The sequence below is a fragment of the Pan troglodytes genome, chromosome 14 (genome assembly GCF_028858775.2).
Source record: "Pan troglodytes isolate AG18354 chromosome 14, NHGRI_mPanTro3-v2.0_pri, whole genome shotgun sequence".
Taxonomy (NCBI): Eukaryota; Metazoa; Chordata; class Mammalia; order Primates; family Hominidae; genus Pan; species Pan troglodytes.
This window is the reverse complement of record NC_072412.2, coordinates 77,550,832-77,572,667: the sequence shown is the minus strand read 5'-3', so window position 1 is coordinate 77,572,667 and position 21,836 is coordinate 77,550,832.

Here is a 21,836-nt window from a genome sequence, read left to right as displayed (position 1 = left end):
ACGAATGTCAGGGAAATGTTCACATTCTATCCTAGTCCTGTGGTCCTATTTTTATTAGTTTCATTTGGGATTTTCATATATTCTTAAAATTATTTCACAGCTCATTGACAATTTTAAGACACTTCTCTAGGAACTCAGCATGCTTAGAATGAATGTAAAGTAATGAAAGAATAATGCACAGAATGGGAATTTTGTTCACTAAGATCTCACCCTCACAACTGCCACAGCCTTACAGAATAGCCTGGGGGTAGTGACAACACAAATGTCTCTGTTTCCTCACTAGGGGAATGAAGATAATCATACGTATCTATCTGGCAGAAGTGTTAGGAGAATTAATTAATGTTTAGAAAGGGCTTTAAAACCCTGGATGAAAGTTACTAGGTAAGTACAAAGTGTTATTATGATCATTTTAACAGTTATGATTACTGAGATATTAAATGTATGATATGTATTGCCTTGCAAATTCTAGTCTGGGTGGGCACCACAGGTTACAAATAAATTAGTTAAAATAAAATAACTTTAATGTTTGGGTTTTTATTTTGTTTTCTTTGTGAGACAGAGTCTCGCTATGTTCTCAGACTTTTGGGCTCAAGTGATCCTCCTGCCTCAGCCTTCCAAGTAGCTGGGATTAATTTTAATACTTGTTCTTAATTTTGTTTATAGCAATGTGTGAGTGGGCAGGACACTTAACTGGTTCTGTATTTCTATTCCTTAACATTTCATTTTAGCTTTTAAAAACATTCCTAATAGTGAAGTTCTATTTAACAGATGACTGGTAAAGTTAAATGGTACTAAATAGGGCTGTTTCTCCTGAAGTTTCTAGAAGACATTTAGTGCTGAAATCCACAGACTGCTAGAATGAGCTATACCTGGAAGAAGCAAAATCCTTGTCTCTTGATGGGGACAATATTGAGAAAGGTGGTTTAAAGGGCGTAGTGTCCTGTCTCCCCAGTAAACGTTCCCTATTGTATCCAGCTTTTAACCAAGACTGAATGGCATGGATGGAGAGAAAGTAAAGCACACCTAATGGAACATTCCATTGGTAAGCTGCAGTTGTGAAATATGGCTTTTAGAAAGCATTTCAGTGGAAGATCCTTAACTCCAGTAAATTGACATGGACTAACTAAAACCATTCAAAAACTTACTTTTATGTTTGTTTAGATTTTTAAAAATCCAGAAATGAAGAATAGGGGCAACATAAAGAAATACAAAGAAACACATTAACATACAATATTTCAAATTAAGCATATTCTCAATGGTTGAATAAAGCATTCCATCTTTAAATCTTTTGGGTCTCTTGAACCCTCCATTTATCGTACGTGTTCCTTTCTCATGAATATATATTATGTAAGAGTTTATACAGGTGGATGAAGAATTACTATAGTTCTGTATGAAAAATAATTATAAATAAGTATCTGACTTTCCCTTTGTCTTATGTGAATCTGAGTGATCAGAAATAGAAAACTATTTGCTCTCACCCTACTGTGTCTCATTTGTGTACTGCAAACCAAATATAAGAAACTAGGAATTTTTAGAAATAACAAAAGTAATAGTGAGTCCAAATTAATTAACATATTTGAACCAGTAGAACGTAATCACTTGCTGGTATGAAAGTTGAGAAGTTTGATCTAAGTGTAGAAAACTGAAATTATTTGTCACAGATAAGGTGCCCCATAATAAAAGAAATAAAATAGAAGATCTCAATCGTTGATTTAAATCATAAAGAGAAAGTGAGCTCACTTCCCATTGCATCAGGAGAATTGGTGCTGTGAACTCTGCAAGTGAGGTTCATTGCATGATGTCTTAGGAAAGTGATCGAGATTATGAATTTTCTTCATGCTTGTGCCTTTAAACATGACCAGTTTACTGGATATACTGAAGAAGTTAAAGCAGAAAATGGAGATTTGGTTTGCTTTAATGCAAGCAGATGGCTAGGTCATGGAAATTCTGAAGAGCTATACTCAGCTGCTTTTGTTACTGTTGTTTATGTTTTCTACATAAAAACTAACAATTTTATGAAAATGAAAACTTTTCTAATTGAATGTATGCATCAAATTTTGTGCTAGGCAAAGATCTTTTTAGCGTGGTAAACATAAATATCAGAAAGGTTACCATTTAACCAAATTTCAGCGTACAATTCAGTGGCATTAAGCACATTCACAATATTGTGCAACCATTGCTACTGTGCATCTCCAGAACTTTCTCATCCTCCCAAATGGAAATACTGAACCCATTAAACAATAACTCCCTGAACCTTCCTGTCCCCCCATCCCTTGTAACCTCAGTTCTATTCTCTAACTCCATGAATGCTCGTATTCTAGGTACCTCATAGAAGTAGAATCATACAATGTCCTTTCTGCTGCTTTATTCATGTCAAGATTTTTTTTTTTAATAAAAGGACTGCCCTAATATTTCTGGCCAAAGTATCAACTCTAGGCCCAGCTTAGCTTCATTTTGTCTCTAGAAGTTCCTTTCTTCCATAAAATTACCTACAGACACTTTCAGTATGGAATCAAATAATTGTGCCGTAACGGAATATACATTTCTTCAAATAAACAAGAAAGCTTTAGGCTTCTAAGTGCAGTATTAGTGATATAACCAGAGTATATAAAAGACTCATACTAGCCTCCTAATTGTGACGTTTTATAAGGGTAACTTTGCATAAACTGCTTTGGATCTGCTATTATGTTGCTCTTTTAATGCATTTTTTTGAAAAATTAATAAGCTATTTTTAATCATTGCCCATTTTTGACCAAAGAATAAAAAATAAAGCTTATTTTCAAAAGAACTTCTTATCATGTGACCAACTTTTTCAAAGCATAGATACCCTTGTCTAGTCTTATCTTTAGTCATGGTCAATTTTTTCTTATGACTTATACACTTTGCTAGTTTGGTTTTATTCCATTCTGCTTTTTTCTTTAATGTCACTGTGAGTTAGAACTTTTCTGTGTTATTCACATCAAGAAAGCAAAGTCAAATGGCACAGACAACAAAGTAAACCAGGCTTTATTAGCCCCAGTAACTGGATGTCCAGAGATAGGGCAGGCTCCACAGTTGCCAGTTATAGTGGTCACCATTTCTTTTGGTTTGTTCTGTTTTCTGGAATCTTTGCTTCATTTCAAGTCCCCTTTCCAACATGACTGCACAATGTTTGCCAGAAGCAATCGAGACCACATTCCCTCTCTGCCAACTGCAGAGAAAGTGAGAGCCTGTACTTCTGTCTCAGCATTTCAAATAGGAATGCGAGATTTTTTTTGGTACCACTAAAGTCCATGCCCACCCCTGGACAAATGACAATGATCAGAGGACTGAAAGAATGTGCTTAAAGCTTAAAGCAACTGAAGACTTATTGCTAGGAGGAGTCAGTTTTCTCCAAAGCACCTACGCTATGATACTGAGGTAATTCTGGGAGGTAAGAAGGGGGACAGGGTGCATGCCGATCCACCGCAGTATGACTCGTTATCACGTCCTGTGAATAAAATGAGGAAATATTTCAAAATTATTTAAAAATTTACATTGGGGAGTATGTGGCCATTCTCAGGTGGAATATTTCATCTAGATATATATTACTTTACTACATATAAAGCTTGAGTATACAAACTTTTAATTTCCTAATTTAGAAATCTTAGAGCATAGTGATAATATTTGGATCAAGGATAGCATACAGAACATGAAAAATGACTCTCATGTCTTTTCTTGTTGTCATATGATAGAAAAGTAAAATGCCTGAGGCCAGGCATGGTGGCTCATGCCTGTAATTCCAGCACTTTGGGAGCCAAGACGGTGGGATCACCTAAGGTTGGGAGGCTGAGGCACGAGAACTGCTTGAACCCGGGAGGCGGAGGTTGTGGCGAGCAGAGATTTCGCCACTGTGCTCCAGCCTGGGCAACGGAGTGAAACCCTAACTCAAAATAAATAAATAAATATTCAGATAAACTTTAGCTCCCAATCTGAGGACATTGCTGTCCTTTTCCTCTTTCTCTTTCCTTCCCTTTTTGTGGAACAAGAGCAGGGCTGAAGAGAAGTGGTGGAGTTAAGAAAGTTTCAGAATCTGATAGAGCTGGGGGTAGAGAATGCAGTGAGGCTTAGAAGGTGGGTAAAGGGCTGGGGTCGCTTAGGTAGTCAACCAAAGGGGCCATGGCAAGATCATAGGCTAATGAGACAGCAAAATGGTCAAGGTCAAAGAGGTAACAAGCAGGTTTGGGATATTGGTTAGGTACAAGGAGATAAGACAAATAAGTACATATATTGAAGATAATGAAAGTCAAGTTTCTCACTATCAGGAACACAGATATTGGAGAAACTAACTGAAATGAACATGATGAAATTACTGGATTGGAAGTGAAAATCTTGTATAAATTCACAGGATAGATAGGTAGATAGATAAATAATAGATGTAGATCGAAATAATGGATATAGAATAGATACAAAACATGTGTGACACACACAAATATTTTTTTCTATTTACTTATCTAGAAATGTATACACACATCCATTTATTTCTTACTTTGTTTACTGAGAGGACCTAGAAGCTATGAAGTACACGTAGCAATGAGCACACCTAACCCTGGACTCTTAAGTCTTTTCTAGTGAAAGGCATTTTCATTAGATAATTTTTAAGTGACTTTCACTTTCTCTAATACATTTTTTGTAATTCTATTTTGTTGAATATATTTTTACATTCTATTAATGTGTTTGATTCTTGGTCCTGATTTTGGTTTTGATATATAATCTTCCACAAGAACCAGATTCCTTAGAAAAATGGCTGATTCCAAGACCATTGGCATGAAAAGCACAAAAGGAACCTGGACCCTGTGCCAGAAACTAAGAAACTCCCAAAGAATGACATGGGCATGTCAAAATGACAGAAGCCAGATGGAATAGACTCCAACTGAACAACAAATCTGGGCCAATGTCAACATGAAAATAATAATAAGGGGAATACAATAATTTAAATTAACAAAGTCATGATTTCAATAGAAGAAAAAGATTTTTCTTGCAATAGGATGACAACTTGTAAATGTAGAAAGAAAAACAGAAATAGATGAACACAATCTGGCAACCATCACAGTGGTGGTTGATTCAGGTGAGTCATGAATGGATATTAAAAGGCAAGGGAAGGAACTACAAAATATAGGGGGTGGTACCAGTAAGACCACAAAATAAGATGATAGATATAAATACAAAAATATTAGTGATTTCAATACATGAAAATGGACTATGTGACCCATTTAAACCACAAAGATTATGCAAAAGGATTTAAAATAAAGGTAAGGCCGGATGTGGTGGTTCAGGCCTGAAAACGCCAGCACTTTGGGAGGACAAGGCAGGTGGATTGCTTGAGCCCAGGAATCCGGGACCAGCCTGGGCAACATGGCAAAATCCCATCCTACAAAAAATACAAAGAAATTAGCTGGGCATGGTGGTACGCCCTGTAGTCCTGGCTACTTGGGGGGGACCAAGATGCGAAGATCACCTGAGCCTGGAAGGTCAAGGCTGCAGTGAGCCGTGAGTGCTCCACTGCACTCCAGCCTGGGCAACAGAGTGAGACCATGTATCTAAATTAATTAATTAATTATACTAAAATAAGAGAGTTCCATGTTGTTTACAAAAGATATCCTAAAATATAAGGACATTGAAAACGTAAAAAATATAATAAGGTTATAACAAATTAATATTAAAATATAAAATGTCCACTGTGTTTATAAGGATATATTAGACAAAATCAATTGAAAAAAATGTGTTAGAGAAAATGATAGCCAATTAAAATGATAAACATTTCAATTCATCAGAAAGACATATGTATTCTACCCTTGTATTACCTCAAAACAGAGCGTCAAATTATTTAAAGGAAGAGTTGACAGAACTATGAGGGACTAGACTAATCCACACAGAGAGAGATTTTAGCACAGCTCTCTCCATAATGATAAATCATATAGTCAAAGAAATCAGTTAGATTATGAAATCTTTGAACCACAAAATTAATAAGGTTAACTAAAAGAAGCACATAGAATATAGAAACCAGTTACACTCGTGATTGTAGGATATGCTTTCTTTTTAAGCACACATAAAGAATTTAAGAATACTGATTATGGCTGTATTACACAAATGACTACTCCAAGGATCCCTCAGCCTCAGCACTGTTGACATTTTGGTCTGGATAATTCTTTGTTATAGGGGATTGTCCTGTGCACTGTAGGATGTTTAGCAACATCCCTGCCCTCTACCCACTAGATGCCAGGAGCAACAAACACCCTTTATGTTCCTCCCTCTACCCCTCCATCTCTGCTGTTAAACTCATCAATTCCTAGAATGTTGAAGACTTAAACATATAAAGCAAAAAAACAAAATTAAAAAAAAATCTCAAAGAATGAGGTTATGTTCTTAGGATAGGGAAATTTCTTATGCAAGACCCAAACAGAGAAATCTATAAAGGAAAATCTGGAATTTGACTATATTAAATAAAGAACTTCTACTCATCAAAAACTATCACAAATAATGTGAAAATAGAAGAAACACACTGGGAGAATATATTTTTAACATATTCAGAATATGTAAATTCTGTACATCAAAAAGAAAAACATAAATGGTAACTTACATAACTTATAATGGGCAAAAGAGCAGACACTTGACTGAAGAGGAAAATTCAAATAGCCAAACAGCATATAAAAAAAAATCTCAATCTTAGTAATAAGGTAATATAAATTAAAGCTGCAGTTGGATTCCATTTTATACCCCCTGGCTGCAACATTTCAAAAGTTTTATAATATCAGATGTTAGAAACGATGTGGAACAACTTTTGAAATATTTGGAAACCACTTGACTCTATCTTATAAGTATGAAGATGTGCAAACCCCATTATCAAGTCCAATCCTAGGTATATACCCTAGTATCTTAGTCTGTTCTGGCTGCCATAACAAAATACCAGCAACTTAATCAACAGAAATTGATTTCTCACAGTTCTGAAGGAAGGGAAGTCCAAGACCGAGGTGCCTGCCAATTAGGTTTCTAATGAGGGCTCTCTTCCTGACTGCAGATGGTCATCTCATTGTATTCTCACATGGCCTTCGTTGGTGCTTGCTAGAGAGACATAGAGAAATAGAGACAGAAAATATCTTCCTCTTGTTATGAATCCACCAATTGTATTGGATTAGGACCCTATCCTTATGAGCACATTTAACTTTACTTCCTAAAAGCCCTATTTCTCAATACAGTCACATTGAGGGTTAATGTTTCAGCATAAGAATTTGGGGCAGGGACCACAATTCAGTCCATAGCACCTAAGAATGTGTTGCATATGTCCACCGGTTAACATATGCAAGATTCACAACCAACACAACTGCCTGGTGAAACCCCAGCCCCATTGTCATGGCAGTCTCCTAATGAGCAGACAAATCATGAAGCAATCACAGAAAACACAACCCAGCTGAGTTGACCCAGACCAGTAGCGTCATCCCAGACCTCACACAAAAGAATAAGCTAAATCAAATGTGATTTTTTTAAGCTGCTAAATTCTGGATTGTACGTTTATGCAGAAAGAGTTAACTGATATAATAGGCTAGATATTTGAAATATCTCTGAATTTACACATGCTTCAAATTTATCCAAATTGAATCCAGTGAACAAGTGCTTATTATATGCATATATGTCTTTTTCTGTAATTATATAGGACAAAATCCCCTACTCTCTAGCTGGTGAGATAAAAAAAAAATGAGATACAAACTAATTCAAAATGTGAATGACTAAAGATGGAAACAGTAGTTCAAGGCAATACTTTTAATAGATTTTACAAGACAATGGATTACTCATAGCTACATAATGGATAAAATAAATGATAAAAGAGAAGTGTTTAGACTCAGATTATCAGGAAAGTTCTTAAAGATGAGGTAGAATATAATTATTTAAATCATTTATACTTTGATATTTTATTCATTTAAAATTTATCTGGTCATTCAGGTGACGTTTAACTGTTTCCCAAAAAGCAAAGTTCAATGTGAGGATTGTCATATATTAGGCAATACGCTAAACTCTGTAAATTAAAATATGATTGATACTTGTTCCCTGTAATTAATGAAGACTGATACCATATATGATAACAAATTAAAAATAGAGGTAAGTATCCCATAGAAGTGGGATAGTTACATCTTTCATTGGTTTAGAGCATCCTTTTTTATTTCTTTTTTAACTTTTAAGTTCAGGGATACATGTGCAGGTTTGTTACATAGGTAAACTTGTGTCATGGGGGTTTGTTGTATAGATTATTTCATCACCCAGGTATTAAGCCTAGTGCCTATTAGTTATTTTTCCTGATCCTCTCTCTCCTCCCATCCTCCACCCTCTGATAGGCCCCAGTGTGTGGTGTTCCTCACTATGCGTCCGTGAGTTTTCATCATTTAGCTCCTCCTTATAAGTGGGAGCATGCAGTATTTGTTCCTGTGTTAGTTTGTTAACGATAATGGCCTCCAGCTCCATCCATGTCCCTGCAAAAGACATAATCTCATTCTTTTTTACGGCTGCATAGTATTCCATGGTGCATATGTATCACTTTCTTTGAGGGATGTCATAAACGGTAAAAAAATCATTAGGTAAGCAAATAAATATTGGAGGATATAGTCAGAACCAAACCCCAAACACGTGAAATAACACAGTATAGTCATACTACTTGAAGTAGGTCGTTTCTTATTCAACAAATATGGAGGAACATCTTTATTTCAATCTCTGTACTAGAAAGAAAATACAATAAAGAATAAAATAGAAATGGTCCAAAGGAACTCTTACCAATGCGGATAGTCACACAATAAAAAAGCAAACAAACTAAGGTAAAATTACAAGTTAAAAATAATGCGGCCAGGCGCGGCAGCTCACCCCTGTAATCCCAGCACTTTGGAAGGTCGAGACAGGTGGATCACGAGGTCAGGAGTTCAAGACCAGCCTGACCAACATGGCGAAACCCCGTCTCTACTAAAAATACAAAAATTAGCTGGGCATGGTGGCGCGTGCCTGTAATCCCAGCTACTCAGGAGGCTGAGGCAGGAGAATCACTTGAACCTGGGAGGCAGAGGTTGCAGTGAGCTGAGATCGCACCACTGCACTCCAGCCTGGGCGACAGAGCAAGACTGTGTCTCAAAAAAGAAACAAACAAACAAACAAAAATTATGCCATGAAGAAAAAGACCAGAGTGCTGTTCAAAGTCTAATGAGAAGTGATTGAAGTATTTTCACCAGAAGAGTAGCATGATTTAATTTGACAAATTTAGCACTTTAGACTTTCTAAGGTAAAAATTATACCTGGAGCTGAATTGTGTCCCCTCAAGATTTATAAGTTGAATCCCTAACCACTACCTCCAAATGTGACTGTATTTGGAGACAGGGCTTTTAAAGAGGTAGGTAAGTTAAGATGAAGTCCTTAGGGTAGGCCCTAATCCAGCCTGACTGATGTCCTTATTAGGATGCTTAGAGAGACACCGGGGGGATCTACAGGAGAAAGACCACGTGAAGACACAGCAGCAAAGTAGCCATCTGCAAGCCAAGGAAAGAGCCCTCTGGAAGAAACTGAACCTGCTGACACCTTGAGATTGGACTTCTAGCCTCCAAAACTGTAAAAAATAAGTTTCTGTTGCTTAAGTCAGTAGTACTTTGTTACTGTAGCCCTAGCAAACTGGTTATTGATTTCTTTCTGTCTGCTAGCTAGCTAGCTATTTAAAACAGGTCAACAAATGGTCACAAAGTAGAAATAATAATAACAAAATAAAAATTAGACCTGGAGAGTATCCAAATACAAAAACAGGAAAGATAAAGTCTCCTAGGTCAGGCTTAGTCCTAATTTGAACTTCATGCTGGAGGTGAAGGAGTACCATTGAAGAGTTTTAGTATATAGACTTCATGACCTATATTCAAGATTTATATTGAAAGTGGCACTCTCAAGTTCCACTATAAATCTGGAAATAATGTGGATGGATGAAGGGAAGGACTGGGAAAGGGAGTCAGCTCAGAGACTCTAGGAACAGTCCAATCAAGAAATGGTGAAAACCTGATGATCTTAAACTTCCTGTTGCAATAGGAAGAGTTTCAATAGAGAATACACATCTCTCGTTTGAAGAATTGGGTTTAGTATTTAAGAAAGTTTTGGAATTATCACTGAGAGGAAGGAGCGATGGAGCTGATTAAGGACACGTAAAAAGATGGTTGAATGGCTCTCCACTCATATAGGAGATCATACATTCTTCCTGATTGTATAGTATTCTTCCTGGTGTCTGGTGACTTGTCCATCTAGCACTTCTCACTCTTTCACCTGGAAAAGTCTTTTCCTTCCAAAAAATTTCTGTCTCCCATGCTAGGAATCCCCCTCAAATTTGAGCTTCAATGCTGTTTAATTACTCTGCCCCAGTGGTCGCACTGATTGAGCTGAGTGAGCATCTGCCCCAAGCTGAACCAATCCTAAGGCCTAAATGATCACTGATAACTAACATATTCAGAACTAGTCATTATTCTAAGTTCTGCATAGTAATTCATTTAATCATCATAGCGATGCAATGAAGTAGGTACAATTATCATTTCCTTTTATTCATATAAGAAAATTCAGGCACTGGGATGTAAACTTGTCCCAAGTCACAAATAGACCAGGTTTTACATTCCAGGAATCTGGTTTCACATTCCACACATTCTTAACCACTACCCGATAATGCCCTTGATCAGTTTCTTCATCCAGAAATATGCACCTCTTCCAAGATGACCCAATAAGAGTTCTTCCTTGGATTTGTGTCTTTGGGTGCTGGAGTTAGAAGCAGTGTGCATGATTGCTTCTAGAAACTATGAATCCAGTTGTTTAGAACCTAAACTGAGGAACTGAAGAAGACACCTTGACAAACGTGTCTTCAGAAATCAGAGATGATATGAGGAGACGTTTGAATCTCTGGTCAAAGTTATCCCTGAGACCAACTGAAGCCGTGACTTCTATTGATGTGATGATGTGAGCTGATTCAGCCCCTTTCTAGATGAACTGGCTTAAATTTTAAAGCTTGCAACTAAGAGTCATGAGTAATCAAGGATACAATTCTGCATAACTGTGGGAGAGTGTTTAGCAATGCTCAGTCATCCAGTGGGATGGCAGATAGCTGTTACTGCTGGCTGGGAATTCACCAGGCAGTTGTGTTAGGAAGACAGGAGCGCAAATAAGTTGAACATGTGAAAAACAATCGCGTGAAAAAATAAGTGAGGACAGAAGGGAGTGGTATCCTTGGGGAAAAGAAAGCAAACTGTGGAGTAGGCTTGGGCAAGTAATTTAATCAGCCAAACTTTAGATGCCTCATTTTCTTACTGGGATAAGACAAATTGCCTATCTTTCTTATGTATTACGAGGATTAGATGAGATAATCCATATAAACTATCTAGCACAGTGCTCACACAGTTCTTGGTACATAGTAATCCATAATATAGTTGTTGTTGAGATTAAGTGGCCAATGGTATGGGAAAATGGATTCGCAGAGAAGGGGATGTTTGAGCGATACTGAGGATAAATGAAGTCGGTTAGATAAGAGGATGCAAATAATCTCCCTTCTCTTATGCCTCCATGCCTACTTGTTCATCCCCTAACTTGCAATACAGGTGATACTAGACTCTCCTACACACATTCCATAGAGGCTAAAGTCATAGTTTAAATAATGTACATAGATGATTTCAGTGATAAAATCTAAGTAATATACAAAGTTAATAAAGACAAAAAAAATCCAAAACACTGTTAAGCATTTCTATTTTACGTTTTTCTTTGCAACCAACATAGTTAATTATTAAAACATTAATATAAATGTAATTGCATCATCAGTGATGAAATCTCTCTCCTGCCTGTAACAAATGCGATTTCAGCTTGTACTTTGCAATAAGTGATGAAGAAACTTCCAGATGGAGAGGTTTAATTTGTGAGATTCTCCCTAGTCTATTCGCATTGGCTTTAACTTCCATTTTAAATTACAGAGAGAATTCCCAAAATTTCAAATAGCCCCAAGAGATCTGGTGAAATAGCTAATCTCTTTCTACGAGCATGCTAACAAAAGCAATTTCTTACTGAGCTATGTGCTACCCAGTGGGACTGATAATGAATCTGCATTATGGTAACCTTTATAGGAAGGGAAGATAAGAAGACCTTTTGGGGAGGTGTATTTATTAGGTGGTGAATGTGTCTCTCTGCATGTGGATTTTTCTGTTTAGATCCATTTTTCACTCAACTATGCCAAGACCTTCTATCTTTCAGTTTTTGGAACACCTCTGAATTTATACAGCCTATTCTATTACATATCACAGTGTCACAGTGTCAATAAATATCAAACACCAACATGCTGTATAGCTTGCTCACTGTTCCATTGCTCTCATTTTGAAAAAGCAACCACATTTACATAGATCATTGTGGGCTTTATACTAATTTCCCCCTAAGATTTATAGAGTTCAAGCTTCTGCTCACACAGAGTTCTGTGATTATTTATTTATTTGTTTATTTATAAATTGGAGGTAGGGGAGCAGAACTTGCCTGTTGTCACCCAAATATAAAAAAGCGGCATTTACTGGGAGTCTCCTACAGAGGGCACCTTCACCTTATTGGAAACCCAACGGAAAGAGAAACTCAGTGGTTACCAGAATAGTAACTAAACCTTAAAGGCAGAAGCACACGCTTGCTTTGCTAACCAGTTTTCTTCTCTATGGTATCTTTGTTACCTTATCTTTAATGGAAAAGAGCTGGCACCCTTTGTATAATCATTCATAGATTCAGGCCAGTAACACTACCTTATTATTATGTTCAGCTTGCTTGTGGGTGAGCTGGAGACAGCTGTTCATATTGCCTAAGAGGCAACAGATCAATGAAAGGAAGGGAAGGACAAGTTTTGAGCTGCCTTTTTGCAACAATGTCCTTTATACAACAGAGGATATTTTTAAAGCATTGTATTGGAAAACAAAGGCTGATAATAAAGTATAATGTTTACATAACAAACCTTTGCTGTGTTGTTATGATTAGCAAGTGCTTTTAGACTAAAACTACTTAAATGGAAACAAAAAATATATATTTTTTGGATACAAAAAATGCCATGCATTATAGACTATAAATCTAAGAAAGTAATTGCTATTTAGAAAATTCTGAAAATAGGCATGTGTGAGCAAGTATGTGTGTGTACAAGTATGTGTGTTTCTGAGTGTGTGTGTGTGGCATAGAAAGCAATTCCTTGAAACTATTTCTTTGTAGCTAAATTATTAAAAGATATTTTGTGATCATATTTTTAAAATAAGAGACTATACTCTAAAAAATATAAGTACATATTCATAGAAATTATTCTTTAAAATTTTTTTCAATATAAATTAAGTGCCATATACATTTAGAGGGCTTGACATATAACATTAATCTGATGTTGATTTTTGAATGTCTTATGTTTTATAATAGCTAATAATATTAATATACATAAACTCAAGATGTCTAAACAACACTTTACATATTTACCTTTGACAATTCCTGATTAGGGGGCTTCCTGTGGAAATTCAACAAGTAGTAGTCAGATTTACTAGAAGAATATTTTGACATTTTGCCTAAGAAAACTTACCAAAATACTGATGATGATTATTCCTGAATGTTAAGGTTAAAAGAAACATACAAGACATAAGTTTGTCTCTTTACATTTGCATACAAAATACTATTTGTTTAGTTGCTGAATGTACCATCTAATACCTATTATATTTACAATGGAGCTCATCAATTATAGATTAATTATATATTTAATTATATATTTATATTTACTATATTTATATATAATATAATATATAATATAATATAAATATATATATTATATATTATATAATATATGTAATATAATATAAATATATATATTTATAGCTATAATTTATATATATAATATAAATTATAGATATAATTATAGATATATATCTATAATTAGATATAGATATAGATATAAATTACAGATATAGATATAATTATAGATATATATAAATAATAGATATAACTTAAATATATATAATAAATATATAAATTATATTAATTATATAAATAGAATTTCATATTCTGTGCTTAGAAGTAATTTAACTACCAATTGCTACTATAGGCATAAAACATTTGGGTACATTTCTGCTTTCTTTTAAGTTTAGCTTGAAATATACTACAATTAAGTATAAGTGCATTTTAGCTACTGAAATTAGTTTGACCTTACATCTTTTTTAATGCTTTAAGAAGTCAAGGCCTACAGCTTCCTATTAGGACCAAATGTTCAGATTATTGGAAATTTAGTTCTTCTTTAGTAATCACAATTATTAATTTGTCAACCAAATCACTTGCATAAAAACGTAACAGAGAACAGCCTGGTAAGCATGTATTTAAATTTATGCTAATGCTATTATCAATGTGTTTCAAAAATCAGTTGAATTAGTTTCTGTGGGAAAAAGACCCATTTTCTAGTTCAGCTGAGTTTGTTGCCTTGTCTGAGAAAATGCCTAGAAATGCTGCATCCACCTGCCCATGCATTCCCGCCTCATTGTTGACATTTCCCGGTGTTTAGTGGTTTCTCCCACTTTGTTGCATTCCAGAGCTCAAGGCACTTCTTTGAAGATGCAAGGCCATTCAAGTCTTCCTTACTTTGCAGCTTCACTCCAAAGGGAGAGTAAATGAACAAGCCACGCAGTTCAGACAATTTAAATGTGGCAGCAGGAGGGCATGCGATTGCTCTGTTAGGAAGAGCTGTGAGTGATCCCTGAATCATCTGGGAAACAAGTAGAAAGTGACCTTTCTTGAAATCAGGATGAAAAAAGATCGGAGAAAGAGCCTAGATAGTCCCATATGGAAAGGAGACTGAGGTTGGTAAGAGACTATAGAAAAGTGTTTATGGAATCAACTGCTGGCTCAATTGCTGGCTCATTGCCTGATTTTGCAGCACACTCCAACAGGTAGGTGATTTTTACTGGTGGATGCTGCCATTTTCTAACCAGAGGAAACCAGATCACGAAAGTCAAAGAACCACAAGGCTTTGTGCAGTTTGACTTTCTAACATCACATACAAGTGAAGTATTTCTCAAGATCTCAAAAGGTCTTGTCCCTGAAATAACAGTTGCACAAGTTTTTTGTTTGTTTGCTTCCTTCATCCCCATTATGTTGCACTGTAGCATATCAGTGCATTCATCTAAGTAGCCACTGAGAACACATCAGTAGCTCTATTATTTGAGCACTCTGAGATCTGTTATACAGAAATAGAAACAGAGAATCATGAGTTTAGACCCAACTGTGCCTCTCTATTATTTTTTCAATTCTCTTACATATGAAATGAAATAAAAATATTTCCCCCTTTTACCTCAGAAAGTTTTTTTTGAGGGTAGTTGGGAGAATAAATCAATGAGGACTTGATTTTAAACCAATACCTGACTTAAGCCTTAACTAGCTGTGAGTACAAAGGGACATTCTCATATACTGCTAATTGTCAATTTTCTCTTTTGCAAGATCAGGAGTGATATATAGGGATGAATCTGTTGAGCTCACAGTGAGAGGCAGACTACAGTTCTATCCTGACAGTGTTACTGAGATTGCCTCAGATCTTGAGGGGAAGGATCGGAAAGCCATTTGTGATGTCTGACATGGTCACAGGGGAAATGGTAGCATGAGATCTGCAATGTTAGGATTAGATGATCTTCCAGGCTCCACTAACACAAAATTTCAATGATGTTATGGTAATAAGACTCAACAGAAATAATGTACAGTAAAGGCTGATAGGGACGAATGTCTTTTTCTCCTTTGCATCCTCAGCAACTAGCATATGGTCGGTGCACAAAAATAAGTATGCTTTATATAACAGAGACTGTTATGTACGTTAAAGTGATGGTGATGTTATAGTAAACAACTTTACAAATTGTTGCACATATGCATGCTTACTCACATTTGGTAGGTAGAATTTCACACACGAATCTACTTTTCTTCCTCCTCTGCAGTAGCACTTCAAGATGTACTCTCACTTATATTTTCAGTCTTGGTGAAGACTCTCTAATGGCTCCTCCGATGACTAAGAAAAGAAGATTCTTTTCTAAATGGGTCCCAAATACAAGCCGTAGTTACAGGCCTACGATTCTTTTCTCCAGCTATTTCAGACCCAGTTTCTTAGCATTTCGGATTTTTTGCCCTAAGAAGTGTCCTAAATTCATTGTATATTAGGACAGAATTGAATGAGCATATCTAAAATTTTGCTACTTATCAATATCTTGTTCTGAATCAAACAATATATCATTTGGAGAAGGAGCATTTTATGTAATTTGGGGGCAAAGAAAATGGATCGCATAGCATACTAGCAGTTTGTAATTACCCAGCTAACATTTATTGGGCACCCCACAAGCCCTAAGCATTATAGTGGATATCAAAAGCAGTAGAAATGACTTGAGACCACCTGAAGAGAAACATATCAACAAGTGTAAACACATAAGATAATTGTCTCTCCCATCAGAATGCAGTGTGAAAATTATTACAACACACAGGAATAAATCAGCAAAGATTCCTGGATGTGTGGCATCTTGAGCCAATCAGTGAATTATAAATTCTGACTTAGTCAGGAATAGTCATTTTATTTAGTTTCTTCTCCAAATATGAAAGAATATATTATGAAGACATGCTGGATGTGTGAATGAACGGAACTCCGGTTCAAAAACTAAAATGACTTTAAAGCATATGGGAAAAGCATGTGCCTGAAGATGACAGTATTGAAACCTCTCCCCAAAGGAGGTATACTAAGAGCTGGCACTTGGATTGTGCTAAGCAAGAATAAAGAAGTCTGTAAAGAATTCTTAGGAGGTACTTTTTTATATAATTATCCCAGCCTTCTCCTGAAAACTGGAGGAGTGAGGGGTTGATCTGGGAAAATCTATTCAAGTAAAATACTAACACCAACAATTTAGAGCCTGGCATGAACATTAGTAGTAGACGGTTGCATTACTATTTGTATGGATTATTTTAAAAACAGCTAATTTCTTAGTTTCACATGGGCCAGGTGCATTCTCAAAGCCATTGTGTCTTTTTCCATTTCATTGCTTTAAAACTGCACCTTTTTTTTCAAGATTTAACCTTTGCTAAAGCATAGGGCTAAGACACAATCACAACAAAACACCTCCCCCTTAAAACCAGTACTTCAGAGCCCTGTTAAATCAAAAGAAAAATTCTTTCTCTCCTCCCCAGTCCCACAGCCCTCAGGATTTTAAATGGTAATGATCAGTTCATTTGAGAAAATGGCATTTTAGTGCTTCCCTTCACAAGCTCTTAAGGCGTATAAGGTGTCTCTTTCCCAGTGATGTGCACCTCCTTTTGTTTTCTAGCATTACTGGAACTGACCTGGCATGGATCACTGGGTGAGCAGGCAATCTTAAACACTTCTCATATAAATTACTGGTTCCTTTCCAAGTGCAATTGCTCACAGGGTAATACACCATTTTACAACTCTGATAGCAAAGTCTCTTCGTTCTACTGAGTTCCACACCCCCCACTAATCCCACCACCAGGAAATGTACAGACAAAAAGACTGATGGAGATGTGAACCTCAGAAATGTAAACTCTTGGTTCAACTTCCAGTATGTACATAGTGGACAATTTGGAATCCTTCAGTTCTTCTCTTCCCTTCTTGAATTCCTGTCAAATATTCTTTTCTTGCTTTAAAAGCCACCAATGAAAACAAAAATATCAAAATAACATACTTCGCATATGTAGAAACTAAAAAAAGTGAGCACTAATGAATATGGACAGCTATTAAAATATATTTTTAAAAACTTTCCAGAGAAGAAAATAATGCTCACATTTTATGATTTATGTTTATTAGATAGAAATGACACACTGTGCTTCCATGCAAATGAAGCTCATGTTAAATGAGCACTCCTAGATGCACTGGATGCTAATGATGGCCACATTTTCCAAACCAATGTCTTTTTTCCCATAAACTCTAATGACAAGGTGTGTTTTTACTGACAGTTGACTTGGATCAGAGCATGCAGTATTGTATTTCAGGTTGTGGCTTTGTAAAACCCTGTAACTTTCTTTGAAGTTAAACAGTGTCAGTCTGTTTCCATGTCTGAATAACTCTTAGAAGAGCCTGCCTGACCCAAGTCAACTCCTTGAAACATACTATTTCCCCATAATTGATGTTCCAAATGAATGTCCTTTCATAATAAAATGTGCTGGAAAACAAAACAGCTTTGCATCCGGCACAAGTTGCATCATAATTAAATTTTATTTTATCCCATCGAGGCATGCTAAATGTTGAGCAAAATATAATTTTAAGTAATTTGTTTGTATTCTTATCTGTAGGAGTTGGAAATTAACAGCGTTGCTAGTTTGCGTTTACTGTTAAGCCTGGAGAGCAGAGAGATTGCTTTGCAAACATTACAGTTATTATGTCTGCAGTTGGTACTCTTTGTATAAATTATTGATCAGCCAGCTTATTTTTCTTTCTACTTAATGGATATTATAGCATAGCCGTTTACAACGCTATAGTTAAGGTTGTGTCAGCACTTCCATTATAATAAACCCTCTGTTACAGGGGTTTATAACTTGCTGTAAAAATTTGCTCTGGGCTGAAACTTGACATACAAGATCTCAGGCTAGAAGGTGGCAATTGTTCTTCTTTCAACTTTTTAAAAAATCTCTTTGTTCTGGAAGGCAATAAATAAATAAACACTTTATTCTTTTCTAACAATCCGTGAAATTTCTGACTTCAAATAAAACAATTTTTATAGGCTATTTGTTGGACAATGACCTCTTCTTTTAAGCATAGAGAAAGAAAAAGGACCAAGATAATAAGTTAAAACAACAAAGCATATAGAAAATCAACAGAAACTTTTATAATCAAGTAAAATACATTTCTCCTAAGGCTGAAAAACTACACAGTAATTTATGCTTCAGTATCAAACATATTTTTATGCTATAACAGATTATACGTCCTCTCCCCACTCTCAACTATGTCTCTTGAGCACTTCTTATGCCTTCATGCTGATCTTCTTTAGAGGAAAGCGAGTGTTGGGTTATTTAAAGAGAAAAGAATATGACAATTAGAAAATGCCATATATTAAAAGGTACAGTTACAAGTACAATATTTATTACAAAACTAGGGATTTAAATATCTGTCTGACTTTTTGACCTTATTTCAGTCGAGTGCACCATTCCTCTCACAATGACCTGATTTAAGAGATGAAGGGAATTAATCTCAATTTATATTATTCTTGTTGCTGCTTCCTTTTACAATCTGACTCTACAATGATCTCAATGTGTTTATTTTTTTTAATTGAACAGTAGGCTGGGCAGCCCTTAATACCAACCTACAGATGAAATTAAGGACACTTAACTGGAAGTAAGTAGTGATAGAAAAGGATAACTACATTATCATGGAAAGTTGACCATGTGTCATAGAAGCGATGCAGTTTGAAATGAGGGAAGCAATTCCAGGATGAATTTTTTTTGTGTGTAACTATTCTTCTTGCCACTACCCTCTCTCTTCAATCTGAGTTTAGAGATTTCTGAGAATATACCCCATGACCAGTGGAGTATTTTTTGCCATTTGTCACCTTCATCCTGAACCAGGAGAAAAGGGGATGAGGATGGGTTAGGGAGGGACTAACAGTGGTGCCAAACGGCACCATTTGTCTATGGGAACTATGTAAGGTGAATGTGAATAGACAATTACAATGCATTCAGTAAGCATATATACACAGTCCACGCATTTCCATGGTGTAAAGCAGAGCAGAACTATTTATAACCATTTTAACCACTTCTTTATTAAGAATGAAAGTTAGCAATATAAAGTTGAGTGCTTCAAGTTATGATCTGTTCTCCTTCAGCTCCCTACCTTTTGTCCTTTGGGTAATTCATCACCAAGCTCTCTGTGCTTGATTAGAGAATGCATCCTTAAGTCTTATATTGTTCTTGAGGAGAAGGAGGGCAGTGGAAAAGAGAGGGAAGGTATGGAAGTAAGAGTCACCAAAAGTCAGAAGTTGGAAGGAAAAGTGGGGAGACAGAGACTGAAAGTGTAAAAGTAAGGAAGTCTTTGCTTAAGGTAGTTGAGGTTTATCTGCTGAGCTGATTGAGGAGGCAGTGCGTCTGAGTTAAGAAGGCTTGAGAGAGTCACTTGGCATAATTTCTCCGTCTTCAATGATTTACTACTGAAGTGCAAACATCAATTTTGGATTCTCTCCTGAGAAACGTTTAACAAAGTCAGTGAACTACTGGTACCCTGATATCTTTTTAGATTTGCCAAACTTTGATAGCTCTTTAATAAACCTATGCTTGAAGTTGATCTTTTTTTTTTTTCTCCTAAGGAAACAGGTCCATTAGTAAATATGTAGATATAAAAATGATCTTCCTCTTTACTTCTCCATTGTGATATATCTTGGAATTGTTGAGAAATGCACTCTATTGTTAAGGCTATTTGTGCCGGGTGTGCTAATGCACTCTTTGATTGAGTGAATTAGCAGTCATAACAATCTGGCAGTCTGGCCATAGAAGTGTGCTCAAATTGATTTGTGTTATGGCTGGACTGGAAAATCTAGTGTTAGTTGTTTTTTGCCCTGGGGCATTGTTTGTACCAAACTCCACTTTTCATTTAATTTTCCAATACATTTTGAAAGATTGAAATGCTTGTGATCAACATTTGATCTACTTGCATTATTTAAAAAAAAAATCTGAAAGTAATTTCAGATTCCAAAAAACCCTGCTTTCAATTAGAGTAAACATAATTAGAGTGACGTCGTGCTTAGAATGGTAAATCTCCTTTTGAATCTATTAAGCATTTTATCTCCTTGTCCTGTCACTGAAAGGGATTCATTCTATATCTGGAATATGCATCTGTATGTTTTTGTGTATGTCTCTAAGAGAACTTGGGAAAAAATTAAAATAATAAAATTGCAATGAATCTTTTCTTCTTGTCATTTCTGCATATGCCCAAATTGTTTCCGTTTCACTTAGTGATGCTATAGAAAGAGGATACTCAAATCTTTTAGGAAAATTTGAGATATTCAAGAAATACATTCAGATATATATTGCCTTTAAGTTACTCCATCATTTTAGTTTTTTATATGCTATGAAATATGCATTTCCCTTTTTTCAAATAATGATATCAATTATATTGAAACTCTGAAGGTTTAAAGACATGACTTATCCTGGCTTTGTCAATATTTGTATGTTTCTTACAATCTTCTGCTTTGCAGTCATTTACCAGAATTATAATGCAGCATGAATAAACCTAAAAAATGACTATTGATTACAGAGAAAGCTTTGTGAAATGATTTAGTCAGTTTCCCCACTTGAGAAATCAGTGAATAAAATAGGTCAATAGATAAGAATGGAATGGATGTAATACAGTGCTGTGTTTCCCTGGGTTATAAAAAGGGTCAGAAATAAATCCCCATAGAATTCATGTTTTCGTACTCATAAAATAAAATGATACTTACCAAATCCCAACTCTATGTCCATCTTTCTACAGATTTATTCTTTTTTAAACCACAGGTTTTGAAAGTATGTTTTTATGTGTCCCTGTTTCATTTCCCTGTCACTGCCCCTTTTAACCAAATAGGATGCCCTCATCATCGGGCTAAAGTGCCTGTTGTCATCCAGGTATTCAGCGGGACTTTAGCTGCAACAGCTACTTTGTATTTTCTTACTGTCTCTTGCAACCTTACAGCTCTTCTCAAAACTGCATTTCATACTGTACTGAACTCTGCATCCTGTGCCGATTTTTGTTAAGTAATAGATAGCAAGACCTGAGACCACTCTCTCTGTTAATTCCCATTCGTAGGGATCTCATTGTCGGGCGGGGGGTGGGGGGGGTTGTGGGGGAAGGG